At 33.0% G+C, this 20967-nt stretch overlaps 1 pseudogene; it reads right to left on the reverse strand.

The window, feature by feature from the left end:
* Positions 1-7306: 7306 nt before the first annotated feature.
* On the reverse strand, positions 7307-19442 carry LOC145685544 (cuticle protein 19 pseudogene; annotated as a pseudogene).
* Between the last annotated feature and the right edge of the window lie 1525 nt (positions 19443-20967).

Genomic DNA, 20967 nt, shown 5'->3' on the forward strand with positions numbered 1-20967 from the left:
CGAAACAAGTATTCTAACAAACAGATACGAAAAGTGACATACCATCTCTGCAAACTATGCTCATGAAAAACTCTGTATGGATCTTGAGGGAGAGTTGCCTAATAGCAACGAATTAAATTATATATTATCTGTGGTAGATATTTACTCTCGTTTTACATGCTTTTTCCCTCTTAGAAAAGCTACAACCATGGAAATTATAAGAACGCTCTATTTCTATTTCTATTTCTATTTCTATTTCTAAGTTCTATTTCTACTTAGTGCCCTATCCCAGTGTAATCATCACGGATCAAGGTTCACAATTTATGCCCGGAGCCTGGAAGAAATATTGTGAAAATAAAAACATTAAACATCAACAAACGTCACCTTATAACCCTCGCGGCAATGGAGTGGTAGAGAGGAAACACAAAGACCTCAATCGGATCATTCGTACGTACCAGAACAAATGGAGCCATATGTTGAAGTTTATACAAAACTTGTTAAACTATTCCATGAATACTGTTAGTCATCAGACACCTGCGGAACTATTTCTTAGAGAATCGTCAGTAGAAAATTTCAAACTTGCCTTCAAATGGCCGGAAGAATTATATCCGCTGGATATCCATGATCGAATGTTTTTTTATAAAAAACCAAGTCCTACCTAAAATTACGTAATAAGACTCAACGAATTGTAAATCTGAAATAGCCCTTAAACCGGATGACCTTGTTATGCGACGAACCCACTACCAATCATCGGCTCTCAGAAGTGAAACCTCAAAGTACTTGCATTGTTACATAGGACCTTATAGAGTTGCACGAATATTGAGAAATTTTACTGTACTAGTCACTTTGGACAATAAGTCTGCTGGAGCACACAATTTTCGAAACCTAAAATACTTCAACTGTTCACAGGAAGAAAAAGAACGATTACTAAGTAAATATGGTAATAGAACGCAGACAGTTGATGAGATGACCACAGATGTGAAAGGAGTACAAGGTTGAAGAAAGTTTTATGTCTATAAAATTTTCTTTACCAACGACGGGGAGAACTGTAGTGCCCCGCAGTGACAGCAAAGCACTACAGATTATTTTGTTTAACTTAAGTTTTGTTTCTTGCTTCGTTTCTTCGTTACGCTTAGTTTATATCTTGTTTTTTAATTATTGACTTAACTTTAATTCTTTCACATTTATTTAATATCTACCTTATTCTCAATCTGTACCCAACTTTTCATATAGACAGATTACGTTACAATCTTCAAGTAGGCGGAAAATATTCAAGTTATGATACTTGCTGAAGAAGAAAAGCAGAAAATTTAATTATTCACAACGAAGTTTGCTTTTAAAAATAATAAGGATTTTCATCAAAAATAAGATATGTGATATTTTCAACAGAACTGACAAGTAAAATCGATATTTATTTTTAACAAGTTGTTTACAAGGTAAAATCCTAATTTAATATATCAACATATTCACTTCAAAATTCTCAGTATTTATAATTATTTATATTTATACATAACAAAATTTGATGTATTTATTTACAATACCATCATGTTTTTTATATATCAATGTAGAAATCTGATATGAACAACATAAACAAAATGTCAGCACTCAATAATCATTAGTTTGTTGTTTATGAGGTTTAAGAAGTAAGAGAAAGGTCAACTATTGATAGCTAGTTATTTCGAAAAAAAAACACGTATGTCAGCGATATATGCTTATCAATGAAATGGTGGTTCTTAATAGGTAAAGTTAATACATGCTCACCTGTTTCGACGAGTAGAAATAATACGGCCAGCATCATCATAGGTTAACCTCTGGAAAGGAAAGTATATCTGTTAAATAAATAAAGAATTAAATAAGGGTTTTATGGAAATGGTTAATATATATTCATACACCGTATATCGCACGTTTTAAAATGAAAGATAAAATATGATTTAATTTGTTATGCAGGAAATATGAATTATAATGAATGATAAAGAAATATTATATATTAAAGTCTACGATGATATAAGAAAAAAGTAAAGAAATTGAAATAAAATATACTTACCTGTAATAAAGAGAAGGAATTAGCGGTGCTTGGAATCGTATCACCTCGACGAAACATCTATAAAGAAATACAGTACGATATATTAATAAACAAACACTTAAGAACCTAACCTAAAATACCGGTAGATACTACTAAACTAGCTACTGCTAACTATGCCTACGAAAAGAGAAATGCTTACCTACTAACCTCCAACATATTATTAAATACTACTACTTACCTCAAAGATATTCTCAAACATTGTAATGCGTGGAATGGAATGATGTATATGATGATACTATGACAAATATAAAGCAGAATTAATTCCGTGTTTGACGTTACTGGTTCGATTCTACTGTACTTACTATGATTCATAATAATTGGTCCGAATTTTTCATGTATAGCTAGTGTTATAATATAGTGTTCTGTAAATTACATTTCAGTGTTTACAAAGTTATTTCTATAATTGGTATTAAGATAAGTGTATTTTCCTTAGCTGTTGCTAAGTTCGTTACGGAAACTCTAACAATCCGTTCGATGTGATTTGTATATCGTCTCTGTATACTCCTGTGCCCACACGAACTTGGAAGTTGCGTTTTCTTCTCTTCCGTGGCGAGTTGCTGCGGTGGCGACTTTAGTAAATTTTACTGGGCCAAATTTTGTTTAGTTCCCGCGTGTTTTCCAGAAATACGTCGGTGGGTTATATATATATATATATATATATATATATATATATATATTATAAATTTGTTGCGCAATAAAAAAAATTAAGAAAAAGAAACCCGTAAGTAAGAGCAACCATTACACCATGTAGATAGATATAAGGCCTAAAGAGAAGTTGTATGGTAGGTATGACCTTGACGCCAGCCATCTTGAAATCCGCCATTTTGAACTAAGGTCAAGGTTTTTAAATGGGAAAAGGGTAATATGATACATAATTTCTGGCTAGAATTTAATCAGAAAGAGAATGGTGAGGCTAGTTTGGAGATACACCCATTTGAGGAAAATTTACAGGCATTTAATTGTTCACTTACTACGTGCGAATGTCCCTTATCTCCGCTTCTAACCCGCATGTTAATGATAATACATGAATAAAAGCTTCGGTAATACATATTATTCCAGAGGGAAGTGATACGGTAAGGTATCCTTGCCGGCAGGCATCTTGAAATCCGCAATTTTGAATTAAAGTGAAGTTTGAAAAATGAAAATCATAGCATGTGACACCTAATTTTAATAGTAAATTTTCCCAATAAGCAAATGGTATGCTTATTTTTGTTCTATGGTTAACCAGTATGAATTTAGAACTGCTTCCAGTGTGCACCAAATGTCCATTATTTGATCTTTTAAATTTTCAACACTCCTAAGCATTCAGCAATCTTTCTGAATTTTGAACACTTGCAATGTAATTATTTCTTTTAAACGAATATACGTAAAGAACCTATGGATCTATGTGACGTAAAGAAATACAGAGGAAATTATAACTAATTGGTTTTAAAGGAACACAAAATTATCAGGAAATGTAGCCTGCATGTTGCGCAAACGACAAATAATAAAATATATTTAATAAATACAACTTTAAAGGAACAGCAGCAATGATGGAAAATATCAAAGAGGCATATAATGACTGTTCCCAAAACATTGTACCATGAACATAATATTGAAATAAGTAACTTGTTTATAAAGAGGTATAACTTAATTGAGTTCCCGACCAATACTGATTATAAATCTTACAAACATGAATCATTGACAACAATCGCTAGAAAGCGAATAACTTTTTTTCAAATAAATAAATAAATAAACATACAATAAAGAAATTAATATAAAACAAAACAAAAGATCATTGATTTACACAACAATCGTATTTCGTTTTCCTTTTTGAAGTGAATTGATTTTTCGTCTCATCTACTATACAAACTACGTCTTCGGTATTACCGGAATGCAAAGTTGGAGTTGTTTCATTATGCAATGATTCATGTCAGTAAACGAGTTTTTGAAGGGCAGATTTAGGAAATAAATAATTACATGGCAAGCCTTCAAAATGCAGAAAGATTGCTGGATGCCTCTCCCAACACTATTCATGTACTGACAAATCGCAACTCTTAAAAGAATGTAATAAATTTAGAAAACATGAGCCATGGTAACAACTGCAAAGTGCCAGGTGGAATCTTAAAACTTGCGGTTAAAAATTAGGAGTGTTGCCAATTTGAATGACCGAATAATGGACGGTTGGTGCACATTAGAGGCATTCCTAAATTTATACTGGTTAACTATAGAGTAAAAATAAGCATACCATTGGCTTTTTGGGAAAATTTGCTGTTAAACTGAGGTGTCACATGCTATGATTTTCATTTTTCAAACTTCACTTTAATTCAAAATGGTGGATTTCAAGACGGCTGCCGGCAAGGATACCCTTACCGTATCACTTCCCTCTAGGCATAATATGTATTACCGAAGCTTTTATCCACTTATTACCATTAATACGCGGGTTAGAAGAGGAGATAAGGGACATTCGCACGTAGTAAGTGAACAATTAAATGCCTGTAACTTTTCCCCAAATGGGTATATCTCAAAATTAGCTCACCATTGTCTTCTTGATTAAATTCTATCCCGAAATTATGTATCATATTATCCTATTCCCATTTAAAAAACTTGACCTTTATTCAAAATGGCAGATTTCAAAATGGCTGGGGTCAAGGTCATACCTACCATACAACTTCTCTTTAGGCCTTATATGTATCTACATGGTTTTTCTTTTATTAACGCTTCGTTTACAAAGGTTAGTAAGGGAATTCTGCAGTAATCTCTAATAACCACATCACAACTCGTAAAAATTATAAAAAGATAGAAAACATGCATCATGGCAAAAATTTCTGTCATCACAAATAATACATATATGTCCTCTATCAGCTATTTGGTCTAGGAATTAATTCGTGCGGTTGGTACGCACACATTGAAGCTGTAGTACAAACACAAAATACATAAATACCTTAAGAAAAATATTGTCCATCGCTAGCCACTACTTTCGCCCATCTGTCAGGCAATGTACGGATTCCGTGGCGAAAGAAGTCCTCATCCTTGGAAGCGATCCAGTCAGAGACCCATGTTTCGATATCTTCTGAAGAAATTCATTGAAATCGGAGGCGGACAATTGGGTGATGTTCCTTGTTAGAATATGCTCCGGATCATTTTGTGCATGTCTTGTTTTTATTGCAATTTGTTCAAAGTCAGTACTTATCTTGACTGGGCTGGTAGGACCCTATCCAAGTTGGGTGTAAACCCATTAAATGTCATTCGTCTACTTGCAGCTCGTTTTGCTATTGTAGACCTTTCAGAGCCACCTCCTAACAAGACAGAGATTCACCTTGCAAACTGTCTTCCGAATTTGATCAACATCGCTGCAGATTGAGCATTGTTAACATACAACGAAGTCATTACTTTACATTTTGATTTGGATGAAAATGTGGAACGAAATGGTATCACCGATTCTGAAGAAGCGGATGAAACTTACTAGGAATATGTGCGAAGGAGAACATCGGAGACCTGCATTGTTATGAATGATGAGTCTGTGGACTTGAAGTACATGAGGAAGGCAGTTCAATTATGGAAGAGTAAAAAAAGGAAAGAGATTGTCCTAACGTCCCTTATGCGGCACTAAAACACAGTGACGTTCCGAAAACAGTCGTACCGTTGGGAAAAGCAAGTTTCTTTAGGTGGGACACGGAAAGATAATTGCGTGAAATGTTGCTCGCCGTGCTTCAGAACTTTCAAAGCGCCGTCGGTGCACATTTACTGCTGCATGACGTAGTTCTACAGCGGCGGACTCTCCAGGTAAGTCAGGAGCTTAACCTTTCTTCATTTACATCCTCAGAAACGTGGTTGTGACCATTGTAACAGGCCCTCAATATTGTTTTACGTAAAATGGCCAAACTTATAGCTGTTTTCTAACATTAGCCAATGTGTATCTCTAACGGTGTAACTAGTTATGGTCTCTTAACAGGTGGACTGTTACGTATGTTAGCAGTTTAGTGGAGTCTTTAACCCCTTCATCCCCAACGCTTGCCGATACAAAAAAGGACACGTATGTCCAACTTTTAATCCATTGCAGGAGTTTAAAGAAAATTCAGTTTGTCTGTTGCTAGTTATGGGCTTGCTAAAATGTGTCATATTGCACTGTGTTCTCACTTTAGAGGGGCGTTTACCCGCTTCAGTCCACACGTTGGCCGATATAAAAACACACGAATGTCCTACTTTTTGATTCCTTTTTCAACTCCAGGAGATTCAAGCAAATTCCCATTATGTCCTTCTAGTTATGGCCTTGCTAAAGTGTGTCATATTGCACTGTGTTCGCACTTTAAAGGGGTGTTTACCCACTTCAGTCCACACGTCGGCCGATATAAAAAAAACACGTATGTTCTACTTTTGGTTCTTTTATTCACTCCAGTAGTTTCAAGGAAATCTGAGTATGACACTTAAAAAACATTGCTTGTAAGTAGTTCGTGAGCACCTTCTGGGCTAGTTGGTTAGCGTACGCGCTTTTGTCATAAGAGACCCGGGGTAGATTTCAGTTGGGATTGCACGTGGTTCGGATTCCTCGTCAACAAGAAGGTACACATTTCAAATAACCTCGTGGCTGAAAGGGACGCTAAATCCAAAGTTAACTGAACTCAAGTATGTAATTTATAAAGTATTTTTGTTTGGCTATGGCAAATAGTCTATGTAACCGTAACTAACAAATAACTAAGTTCAACAACTGACTGATAACATTTTATTCTAATTTTGTTTCTAACAAAAACCACCTTGTGAGTAGGAGGAGCCTTCTTCTTGCGATTTATAGAATTAATAAGCAAATCTTCGAATTAAATCTTACTATTGTTACTTCAATTAATATAAAGATGAATTTCGAAAGACAGTATTGTAAATGGCATAGTGTAAGAAACATTAATTCCTTCCCTTTATTGCTGGTTCAGTAGATATTGCACTTTATGGTAAGACCAACGTTTCTAAAACAATACAAGAAGGATTTTGTCATCTTGAAGATGATATTTTGAGACATCGGCGGACAAATGGTATTTGAGAGCTCCTTAGGAAATATAACAGACATTTTAGAACTTACAGTATGGACACATTCTTCCTATCTCGGGAGACATTGTAACATTATACAACTTCGAAAGTTAATTAATTAATGAAACTGTATAAAGCGTTTGGATAATCAAATGCATTCTGGAAATCAATAATGAAAGTTATAATGAAAAATAACAGCCTTTTTATTTCCTTAGAATAATAAATCTGTCATTATGTTCAAGAGAATTAGACAAGGTATCCATAACCTCCGACTCCAGCGTGACGATTGCCACCAACTCTTCTCACAATGGCATTAAATCCATTGATGCCATCAGCGCCATAAGTAACTTGTCTTACACTGCCATCGGGTTCAACGAGGCTGTATTGCCCTTTGACGACGTCGCCATCTCTCATTTCAGTCTGCTGTTTGTTATCTTCTGTGAGGTGGTCACTCACTGCATAGCCAAACTGGTATCTTGGGTAAGCCTTAAATACAAATATTTAAGTTATATTATTGAAAATATTACTTTAATTTGCATTATGATTATTATTGATTGATTTCGTTATAGGTCTTAGAAAATACTATTTAAATATATCGAAACAGATACATATACAACTAAGAACTATTGTGAATAATGCTTAAAAAATAAATTATAGAACGTATAGAAAGTCTTATGGTAGAAGGTCTTATGGTGAGGCTTATTTTATGAAAGAAGATTAGCTTTCCAGGGAAAGGATCACTAAATTTTATATTGAAATAGAAAAGAAATTTGTTAATATTTACCCAATCTTGTTTCTATATTGTGTACTCATAGAACAAACCTTTTACGAGGTAGCGAGAAATAATTTCCAACCTGGTTTGAAGTAGCTAAGAGATTATGTAATTTCTGTTCTTATAATCTCTCTATTTAAGCAGCCGAAAATTTTCAATATTAGATTATCTTTGTTTGCATGCCAATATACTTATATTATGAAATGAAACTCAGTTGTTCGAGCAAATTTTTGATCCATAGTGTAAGTGCAGTTTCTGAAGAATTGTTTCGAAATTAGAAGACCTTTTTAACACTTACAGTTCATGGATACGCCTTTTGGCTCATTAATAAAAGTGAGTAATAATAAAAGAACTGGTTGAATGAGAATGAATGAGGTAAATATAGGACAGAGTCTCGAAACAAAGCATAAACATGCCATTGTCAGCCATATACTCAATTAACGTGGTTTCGGTGGGAGACGCAGGTTCAGTTCCCGGCGAGAACTCATGTCGTTCCGATTCTACGTTAATCAGTTGGTCCCGTCTCATATAGCCTCGCTGCTGAAAGAGACGTTAAACTCAGAACCAACTCAACTCAATGTGGGATCAAACTAAGAATCTCTAGTCCCAGAAATGAGCAAAGTACCACTGAGAAATCGTGCCCTAAAAGGGTGGTATTGAACTATGAGATTAGAGCATTACTTACATATAAAAGTGTATAATGCATCTCCATTCTCGACTATGAAATGTTCTACATCTTTATAACTAAAATCTATATGTATAAATTGTGTACGTCAATTAACAGGTAATAACTAAATTATTGACTTTTGTTAGGTACTACTAACAATGATTTCAATTCTTATTATGCACAATTTTCCATTGTATTTTCCTGGGTTTAATACTCTTAAATCAGATTGAAACTGAATTGAAACGCCTGCTCTACACGTATTCTATTCGTCTCATTCCACTTGCTGAAGAACGTTCAGACTTCTTTATTCATTACTTTCTTAATAAAAAATCTTAGAAATGATCATAAAAATTGATTTACTTGCGATAATTCTACTAATTTAGTATAAAAGTTAATGATGTTGGGGTGCTTTTTACCATTATATTACCTGCGCATAATATTTTAAGTCAATTATGTTGTTTCATAGCTAATCAAAGTTAAGAAAAAATTCTGACTTTATTCATCATAATTTCATAGGCATAAATTGTATTGATAATAATTATAATACTCACTTTTGTAATATTTTAAAAATAATTAAATGTGTGAGTGCAACGAAAGAACATTGCAAACTAGATTATTGTGTTTCATTGACAGATGAGAAATCATTTTTGTATTGCTGTATACAAAGTTGCAAAATCAAAAATCATGCATGTATCTGAATTTTAAATATTAAATATCTACTAAAATCTTAATAAATATTTATATACAATTTTTCATTGTACTTACATAGTAATCAAGTCCTCCAGCAATTCCACCAAGAACACCAACTGCGTAGGCAGAGGATGTAAGAGCAAAGAGAGCAAAGATAATCTACAAAATAATAATTAAAAATCATATAAACAATATTCAACTTGAAACTTAATTTCAACAAATAATCCAAATTTAAGAGAATAATTACTTGCTACAGAAATGTATATTCTTTTTTCGAATTTATGTTTATTTAAATTTTATTTGTATTCTGAAGCACACAATAAACGTAAGCAGACGACTACTCTAACTAGTATAAGAGGCAGTTTAGAAAAGATGTTGAAAACATGTGTTCAGATGTTGTTCAATGTGTTCTCCAGTTATTTACAATCATAGTTTGTATACTTAACTGAACTTTAAATGGTTGTGCAATTTTTTAGACCTTGGTGCACAGTCAAGAAAATGTAAAATATATTCCATTAATACGGTGACCTCAATGAGTGCCCGTTAGATAAATTTACTAAGTCGCTGATAAGCATTTCTAGCACCTGGACAAAGAACTTTTTCAGACTTGGCAATCATATTCTTATTATAAGAAGAGAATGTCTCACTATTTGAGTTACGCTTGTGCTCATCCTGACTGACGCCAATATAGAGTGTCCATAACTCTTTGGGACAAATTTGTACAGGTGATAGAGGAGTCCAATATACGCATTTTGAGATAGGAAACCGAAAGTCGAAAACGACTAAATCAAGCGTCAGGCCAGCTTGAAGTTACAGTAATTTGTGGGAACAAGTACGAAGTTTCAATAACAAATGTGTTTTTTCAAGTCGATATAACCTGCTTTATTGGCATTACTCTACATATGAGTATGTAAGGTTTAGTAAGAACAATCTAGTGCTGCACTGTACGTACCAAACACTCACAGTAACTGCACAAAGTGACGACCACCAACTTCGACGCATGTAGCAAAACACCTAAGAAAATTTTGCCTCACTCGCTCAAATATCCCAGGCATCTCGTACACAATTAAGCAGGTAGCTAGGGCTCTTGCACGTTATCTTCGCATTCTACTGGCGATTCTCACCAAGGAATTCGGGTCTCCTCAAAGGAAAAAGTCGAGAGGGTCGAGATTCTGGAAATGCGCTGGCCACTAAATGGGACCTCCTCTTTCAACCCAACGATTAAGAAAGGTTGTATCCGATTAATGGCGAATATCCGCATCAAAGTGGGCAGATGCGTCGACATATTGGACTCGCATTCTCGCGCGGACATCTAGAAGTACCGTCTCTAATAGTTCGGGCAGTACATCACAAAGGAAGGAAGGTTCTTGCTGTATGAATCGTCAGCAGAATCCGAAGAGGACTTGTTTGAAAGAGTCCTAGCTGCCAGCTTGATTATGGAAAAGACACAGGGGTTATTTCAGCGAATGGAGCAAAATTTTCTTAGGCGTTGTGCTACCTGAACTGGGGTTGGTAGTCGGCACTTTGTACAGTTATTTTAATTTATTTGTTCGTACAGTGAAGTAATAATGTGTTTTACTAAACCTTACACACTCAGAAATGGTGTTATGCACAATAAAGGAGGTAACACCAACTAGGTAAACCAATTTGTTAATAAAACGTCGTACTTGTTCCCACAGATTGCTGCAACTTCAAGATGGCGTGACGCTTGAACTTGGCGTTTTCGACCTTCGGTTTCCTATTTCAAAATGCCTATATTAAACCTCTCTATCACCTGTATAAATTTGACCCAAAAAGTTATGGGCACTTTATATATAGTGCTATCAATTTAAAGATAACAAGAATTTCTTGAAGATTTAATACGTACTTTAATAATTGCATTATTTAGAATTATTTGCTTTTAAACATGAGAAAGGCTAATCGTACTCGTTTTTGAATTTGAGAATTAATATTAGTGTGTTTACATCTTATACTATATTGATTCAATTTAATAACCTGAAAGTGAATAGTAAGTATACTGAACATGAATATCTTTTGCAGTTTCCTTTATTAAAAAGATGGTCGTATCCATATTTAAAGTTGAGCATTAATATTTGTGAACCGCAAATTAATTGTCTAGGAAGCCACTAAAAATTAAGTGGAAACAACTACATGATTAAATTATGGACATTTTAACGAATAGTCTACAAGCCGAAATATTCAAAGCTAAAGAACTAGTTAAAGATGAAAACCACAAAGAAACAAAGTTCATGTTTAACTTTAGCCTACCAGGTCCAAAATTTGTTTTGTACTTATATCCCAACTTGTGTTACCACTATAAATGAAATTATTATTCTAAACTAGTTCTTTTCTTCCTAACTAAACCCAAAGAGTGCATTCTTTTCCATGTTAGTCCTTTGTTTTCTTACTTTGTTGTGTTTTCATTATTATTAAGGATTCACTAACAAAGATGAAGAGATTGCTTGTTGCGATTTTAATTGTTGAAAATAAGAAAGTTTGAACACAGTTGTTAAAGTTGTGACTGTCACAATAGGCTATCAAAAACCTTTTAGAGACATTAGCGTAATAAGAGCATTATTCAGATCACATGAGAGTTCCATGTTGTGTTTCTTTAATTGTGTCAGAGCATCAACTTATGGCTAATTGTCAGATTATTTCTAACATTAAAATCTAACTTATACATAATTTCAATTTTTATAGTTAATGACTGAAAATGGTACAATTCACAAAATATTATAGTTGCTGTTAATTGCACACAAAGCGTGATCATATTGAATTACATTTGACATAGTTCAATAATTGTCACTTATATCTGTAATTTATAGTAGCAGAACATATTTTGTTAAACTACTACGCGAACGAATTGATAAGTACCTAAATATCCAGCATGTATATATGTACTAGGGTGGGCCGAAAAAATTTTTTTCAGATATTCAGGATTGAGTAGTTATCAAAAGTTGTGTATTGGTACGAAATGAAGCCATGTCAAATATGTTGATTTTAAAACAATATTTAACCGGGCCCCCGAGGCCCTAAAGTTCCTAATTTTTTGTTGAAATAAAATGATTTTAGGTAATAAGAACATTTTTCCAGACAATACTATTAATACATAAAACATGAAATACATGGTTTTAATATACGCAAGTAGCTATTGAGACCTTAACTAACTTTCATAACTACCATATTAACCACGAAAAACCTTCGTGTTGAGCCCAGCTCAGAACTCTCAAACTTTAAGAGAATATAACTTTTTCGCATCTGGACGCAAAATGCACAACACTGGCTTTCCGAAGGCGGCGCTTACATTGCTGAATTCAAATAAACTAGAAACGATATGGCTGCGAGCCTCTTTTCCTGTATTGTCTTTACAAGTCAAAATGCAAAACGATCATTAACCCCATTAAGAAATAAGATACCTCCATTAAGAGCCAAATTAAAGAAATATAAGAACGGTGCTCAAAAGTTATTTGATATTTTCTCTTGCAAATGCAGCGATAGAGTAACCTGTAAGTGTGATAAATCAAATTAAATACCGCCGTGGGAGCTCATATTAGATCAGAGAAATCAGAGACAAATGACGAGTTGCAATGTAGATAAAGCAGAAACCCATAGGCTCAAAAGAAAGCATGACACACAGATCGATTATCATGCTGCGGTACCAAATACAAGAGGGTTACAATCGTTAGCCTCAATCACGCACTTGGAACATACATTAAGTGCTTCCACCCCGAATTCAGACGATGAAGAGTTCGCATGGAACTATCGTTTAGAGAATAAAATTTAAAGTAAACCTAAATAAACAATAGTGAGCCCTAAACAAATGAGTACCGCCAAAGATTTAACAGGTGTCTCCAATAAGTCGGCTGCTAAAATTTATCCGCTGTTTTAGAAGATATTAATTTACTGAACAAAACTAACCAAGACAAGGTAGTAGATAAAACCAGAATCCATAGGAAACTAGCAAAAAAAGAAAAAAGAAAGAGAAAAAAAGAAACCGTCTACAGTGTAAAGCTACTAATTTTAAGGGTCTATTTTGATGGCCGAAAATACCAAACTATAGTTCTAATTGACAATTGCAGTAGGCAAAGCACTGAAGAATATGCGGATTATATCGATTTGACCGATTGATCAGAAGTAATAGGAACGAAACCTCCAATTTCGGCTAACGTATCAATAGAAGAACCAACCGAAATGATTGTGGAAAAGAGGAGGTTTCAGTTTGTCACGTTCCCCTTCCACACGCAGGCTTTGGAGAAGTGTCTAAAGGTAGTAACAGAACCTTCTTCAGAAGTATGCGGTAGTGTTGCACGAGACGGTTATATTCGCGCAAAACTGGAAGCACGAAAGCATCTACCAAGCTTCGAACATAAATCTCAATATTTTGTTCCAAGATTCAACTAAGGAGCTTTAAGTAAGAAGAAGGTGGGTGGGAGGAACTCGCTGTGTAGCCATCTCCACGTGGTGAGTTCTGGGCTGGTTTGGTGTTTGTTGGTCAATTTTTCAATCTTACCTTATGTATTCGTGTGCGTACTATTATATCTACTAAACACCAATCAGACGAAGAGCTGCACATCAGATCAGAACATTTAAAATCCTGGGGTCAAGTTAAAATTTTAGGAATTTTAAACAATTTTCTATACATACTTAAAATAATAGTATATATGTAAAAAAAAATAACACTTTTCGGACCCGCAGGTCCTGGTGAAATATTTTTATCTGCCTGTTTTGCATTATACAACTTTTGCACGGTACTCAAACTTAATTTTCTGAAAACAAATATTTCAATAATGTTTTCACTACTCACAACCATATTTTTTCAACATTAACGTTCTTTCGGGCTCCCGGGGCCCGGTTAAATATATATTTATCCGGTTCTGTTTTGGCGAGGAAACATGACATTATAAATTTTGCACGGTACTCAAACTTAACTTTCTAAAAAATATATTTCAATAATATTTTCACTTTTTACAACTCTTTTTTTTTAAATAAACGTTCTTTAGGGCCCCTGGGGCCCGGTTAAATAACTTTTTTCCGGCTCTGCTTCTGTGAAGAAACATAACATTATACAACTTTTGCACGGTACTGAAACTTAACTTTCTAAAAATATATTTAATAATATTTTCATTGATCGCTACTTTTTTTTCAAAATTACTGTTCGTTCGGTCCCCAGGGGCCCGGTTAAATATCTTTTTATCCGGCTCTACTTTGGTGAAGAAACATAACATAATATTATACAACTTTTACATGGTACTCAAACTTAACTTTCTTTTAAAAAAAATTTCATATATTTCACTGCTCGAAACTATTTTTTTTTTAATTAACGTTCTTTGGGGGCCCCGGGGCCCGATTAAATATCTTTTTATCCGGCTCTAGTTTGGTGAAGAAACATAACATAATATTATACAACTTTTGCACGGTACTCAAACTTAACTTTCTAAAAATATTTTTTAATAATATTTCCATTGGTCGCTACTTCTTTTTTTTCAAAATTAGCGTTCTTTCGGGCCCCCGGGGCCCGGTTAAATATATTTTAATCCGGCACTATTTTGGTGAGGAAACATAATATAACATTTTACAACTTTTGCACGGTACTCAATCTTAATTTTCTAAAAAAAAAATTTTTCGGCCGTTTTCGGCCCACCCTAATATGTACTTTATGTTAGAAATTGTAAAGATGCTTACAGTAAAAGTGTTCATGTTCGTTGTTATTTAGGTAGAATTATCTCACACTGTGATTGGAAAAAATAATTCTGCCAGTTTTATTCAGTAATGAACGGAAAGAAAGTTGAAATCATATTTTCTTCTCCAAGGAAATTGCTCATTGATTTCCGATTCATTTTATCTAATGTCAGTTTCTAATATTTGAAATATTTACAAACAACTGTAACATTGTTACTTGCAGGCAAGATTTTTGATCAAATGAAGAAAGTAATTTGATTGAGAAAAATCTTATCATTATGATTCAAATATAATTATCGTATTTGCTGTATTATCAAACAAAATGTTGATGCACGAGGATAAGTTTCTGTTTCAATTGCATGGTTTCCGTAGATGTTGGTATATAAAGAGAGCAAGATATTCACCTTTTACAGTTCATATAGAGCAACATAAATGTCAAATTTAGCAAAATGATAATCTATATATCATCATAATTAAACAGTTTTCAATATGGTTCTTCTTAAATTTATTTTTTATCAGATATTTTAATTATACTTTGTGTATTAGGTCACGAAATTGTTGGATTGGTAAATTTGAATTGAGTACGATGTTGAGTTTGCATTTAATACTACATATCTTTTCATTTGTGGAATATGATGCTGCTATTTCAATGGGACGGATTTTAAATATTCTTATTCATTTGTATTTTCTTACTATTTATCTGTTATATAAATCATAATTATTTAAACCACAATTTATGCCAGCAAATCAAAGATCTTCACAGTTGATACTCGATCAAACATTTTGTGCACATATTCTTTACTACATAATAAATCTCGCAAAACTTATTAAATTTTAATGAAATTTGAAATATGTTTTCCCTACAAGTTTTAGAAATAATCAAACCCGTTGTTTGAAGCTTAATCCGTTAAAAATAAGTGGTAAAATTCACTCGTTGCCTCAAAGTTCTACATACATAAAAATAATTCCCGGGCATAAATTACGTAAGAAATATAATCGATTTTGAAAGTCTGAAAGAAGCTATGAGTTGAATCCTTCCCTTGTAATAATAATAATAATAATAATAATAATAATAATAATAATAATAATAATAATAATAATAATTTAATAAACTATTACTTTTTTTCTACAACACACATCAACAGTAGTAACTTATAAGTACAAGCACAAAACTAATAAATTTCTTCACACGTGTTGTTTCCGCAAATTCCTGTTTTCATTATTATGTGGTTAACATACACATATTAATTGCAAAAAATTAATCCTATGATAGTTCAATAATTAAGGTGTACTGAATTTTATTAGGCGAAGACGATAAGATGTAGAAATAAGTGGTAAGTATTGAGTCATCCTTGGTTACTGCCAAAGCGCACTTAACTCAAACTGCTATAACTCTTTTCATTAGTAATTGATAACTTTTATTAAAAAGGATCTATGTCAGGCAAGGAGTTGAATTTGGAATATTACTTGCTTTCAACTTCTCGTCCGTTTTAACTGTACTTTTAGTGTAGATTTAAGGAAAATATTTGTTTTCCTTTCTCAGATGTCCTCGATTCTCGTTTTGTTTCTCGCCTTGTTCCTCGGAACTTCTTATGGTACGCATATATATTTAGTTTCTTAGAATGCATTAGTTACCTAAATTTTTAACACAAACATTAGTTCGATATGCTGTGTTTATTAAATCTAGTAAAAACATCACTTTCAAATAAAGGTATTAACAACTCTTGCTTTGTAGCATAAATATTGCTTATGACTACTGCCACAATAATGTTATGTTCAACTATTTCTGAAAATGGTTTGTTTTTTTCTTAGTCGGTACTCACTTACATTCCAACATTAATGTAACTTCCTTGTTTAATGGTGTACTGCATATGTTGATTTTAGCGTCTTTTCCTAATACCGAACGAACCACCGTTCTGTTCTCTCTGAGCGGCATCTGACTCGCAGTAATCTGCTGCGAAGCAAGCACGCTACTTACTAGATCATTGGAAAGTATTTAAATGAACTTTTTAGCAATATAATAATCATGAATTTATGTAATTGAACATAGTTGACTTTCTTTTGATTTGGGATGTAACAATTAAATTTTCATAATGAATAACGAATTGTCACGTAAGCCTTTTCCTTTCTTTTTTCTTCAATAAATGAACGTGTTATGATTTCATCGTTGGTTTATGTTTGCGGTACATTCTTACTATGAGGTCGCCGCATAAACTCATTGGTGAATAAAGACAACATACTTCGTGACACTTTCAAAGAGATAGAGTTTTAAGGAAAATTTTGACTAAAAGAAAAATACAAAATAAAAATACAAATTTATCACATGATGTTATCATGGAACTTATATGAATGTGTCCAAAACCAAATTAGAAATAAATTAACACATCATAGCCAAACTTCGACTAAATGTTTATAATTATTTGTTAAGAATACGTTTATCATCTACTTGTGATTTTTGAGAGCTAATTTACAAATAACAAGTCTGAAAATAATTGGCAAACGTTTTACACTTTCAAATTATTGAGAGGATTACGATTAAGAAATTTATAAATAAACTTCATTAACTTAACAAAAACTTTTAACTTTAGAATTTGCATTAGTTTATATATTACATAATTTATTGATACAACTTTCATTTTCTAAAACTCTGTTCAGCTGTCCTCTACAGTAGTGGTGTAAGCCGCCAAAATAACAGCCGGCTCTCCCTCGCCGCAATCCTCGTAACCGGTGCTTATGGTGACTATGGACTTGGTGCCGGATACGGTCTTGGCAGTTATCGTCTTGCTGCCGGATATGCTCTTCGTGGAAACGGACTTCGGACGTGGTAGATATGGAGCCTGGGGATATGGTGCACAAGGTCTCCGTGGAATTGGTTATCTTGGTTAAGAGATTAACAAAATGTTTCTTTGGAAAAAAAAATAGAAAATAAATGCATTTCAAGAATCAAAGCAAATTGTTTTTGCTTTTTTTTTTTTTTTTTGGAAAATTAAAATACAAAGTTTAAAATGTTGTCGTTGCTATTGTTTAAATTTCATTGTTTAGTAAGATCTACATTTTAGTGGAACGAAACTGACAAGATAACGTTGCTGACTCGATTAGCCATAGATTTACCCCTACTACCACTGTATTCCACCTAATACCCCACTTTCACTGGTGATATTGCCTTTCATCATATATATATATATATATATATATATATATATATATATATATATATATATTCCTAATTAACCTTAAATAGTATATATAGTTATGAAGATATCATATGGCATTTTACATTGAAATTACAGTAAATTCTTCATATTATTGTCATGGTAGTCATTTCTACTTCTTGAGAAAATCTCTTGTGCCCAAAGGGACAAATAATCGAGTAGATTTGAGAAAGATATATAACACAGTACTCTACAATTTGAATACATTGTTAGATTTTTGGAAAATAATTAATTTTTAATATCGGAAAGCGAGAAAATGTGTACATTAGGGTCTGTTAAGTTAGGCTAGATAAATATTGCATATAATGTGTACTAATTGATTACTTTGGTTTCAGCAGTAATGATCTAATTAGTTATCTGTATCGTTCATAAAGATATCGTTACTTAAATACGTGAAACAAGAAATAATTTTATGACTTTATTAACAAATTTACACATATATGATACCCTTGTATATTATGTACACTCATGTCCAAAATTGTTGTCGCATATATATAATTGTTTTCCCGTAACAATATAATTTAATAATGAATTTGCAGGGTACTTTTAATACTGATACCATGCGTATAATCTGGAAATGTATATTTGTGGTAAATTTCATAGGAAAATAATTATAAATAACAAAATTAGAATAAGTAAAGTAAAATGTTGCTAAATGAATAAGGAAGTTTTATTTTCGTTTTATCGTTCTTATTTACTGTTCTTTCGACGTGGAATTTCTCACATACATGTCTTTGCCGATTGTATACCTACTAACATTATAAGAAATACTGGGCGAAGTCTTTTCGTTCAACTTATTTGAACGTCATCATCGTCTTGTCTATTGTACAAAAGCATATTCGTGGGACTAAAAGTGAAAGGTTAAAATTCATCTCAATTATTTTAATAAAAGGCGACACGCAATAGTTTTTTTCTTCTTCAGGCCTATTTTTGTTAGGGATCATGTTTATTAATCTATCGATAATTGATTTCATTGGCTCCTAATTTATTTCACTGGATCGCTAAAATCAAAGTTTAGCGATCGCCTTATGAAAGTAGCAATCTCTATTCTTGTATACCATACATTCTCCATCTCATTCTCTCTTAAGACCTTGTTGGTTATGTTTGTCACGAAGTAAGTTACTGAAATCTTGGCTTTTCTGGAAATGATATAACACATATTTTAAATATTGTCTCCGAGTAGTGATCTATCAACTTCTGACAATGGCCTTCTCACATGTGATTGCGGAAACTTCTTACAAAGTTATAATTAATAGTACAGGATATTAGTCTTAATAATTGCTAATTAGATGCATAATTAAGAACAAAGTAAGAGTTGCATATTTGTATCGAAGTTACCCTTTGGCTTCCTTCCCGAAACATTTTGTGAATACATATAAATATGAGCACTAGTTTAATAGTGAAGATATCTGAAGTGATTGTTGGGATCACATCATCATGCAGGCATTTACAGTAAGTTAAGTTTGATAATTACAATGTTAGGAGTGGAAAAGTATCCTTATGAATTGAAAATCATTTTGCTTTACTGAAATGATATCATAATAATATTTCCAATGATAGAAAATAGTATATCGTGACATCTCTCCTACTGACCATGATGTCAATAATGTAGAATAAATGTGATTTCTCGTTGTTTAGAAATAAAAAATTGTCTTGAAACAATTTACAGTACTTCTATTCCGCTTATTTCAATTAATTACTGGACATGCTTAGAGTCACTGTGAAGTTTTTGCATGACTGTTTGAAAGTTTAAGTATAATGACCAAAATAAATTTTAAAGCGAATTGATTAATATGCAATATATTTGAATAAAAAATGTAGTAACTAGCATTTACTTGATTCAGTTGCTCATGTTAAGGATAGAAGTAAGTGACTTCTAATATGTTGATATTGATAAGACAATGAACATTCTCAGTACTGATGAACCATATTGTTTGTGTTTTCAGATTACTTTAACATTCATTGCCCTGTTTGCTGCTTCCGGCGCTATTGGCTTCACTGGAGGTTATGATGCAATTGGAGACTACGGAAATTATGGTGCGATTGGAGCTTACGGAGGTCTGGGAGGAGGTTTGAACTATTACGTAAGTAAAACTAAATATACACTTACATTTTTAATTTTCTGTGTTGCACATTTTTCACAAAAAATTACTGTAAACTTTATTCCTAACATATGTAAGAAACCGAAAAGTAGGACATCATGCATATCATTCAAAATCAATTAAAGATGACTCCGAATAACACTACGAACAGGCATGAATAGCATTCATGATTAAGAATATTTTTGATTCTGTACTAACTAGTTCTACTGAACTTTTCGAATAACAATGATGATGTAGTTACTTAGTAATAATGATTTTTTTATGGCAAAACGAAAAAAATGAAATAAATTCTTTGAGTTTTACGTCCCACGATTATGACTCAAAGATACAATGATATGCATGTATATTTACTCCTTTACTAGGGTAAAATCTTAAATAACTGCCGTTACCTAAATATATTCCTATAATTGAAGGAAACATATTGAATATTTTTAAAAAATATGTAATGAAGTAAATGAACTTTCTTATGAATTTTACAGTCATACCCAAGATACAGGTTTGGATATTCCGTGTCTGATGCCTTAACAGGAGACCAGAAACAACAAACGGAAGTACGTGATGGAGACTTAGTTCGAAGGCATTACAGCTTGGTTGAGAATGATGGCAGTCTGAGACGAGTCAACTATCAAGCTGATGGAATTAATGGTTTCAACGCTATCGTGAGAAGAGTCGGACCAAATGTTCATGTATACAGTGAGCTTGGTGGCTTGGGAGCTTACGGCGGATATGCAGGACATGGCGGATACCTTGGTTGAATATGTTTGCACTTTTGTGTAAGGATCAAA

Source organism: Thermobia domestica, chromosome 5, assembly GCF_964235325.1.
Source record: "Thermobia domestica chromosome 5, izTheDome1.hap1.1, whole genome shotgun sequence".
In the NCBI taxonomy this organism is placed as follows: domain Eukaryota; kingdom Metazoa; phylum Arthropoda; class Insecta; order Zygentoma; family Lepismatidae; genus Thermobia; species Thermobia domestica.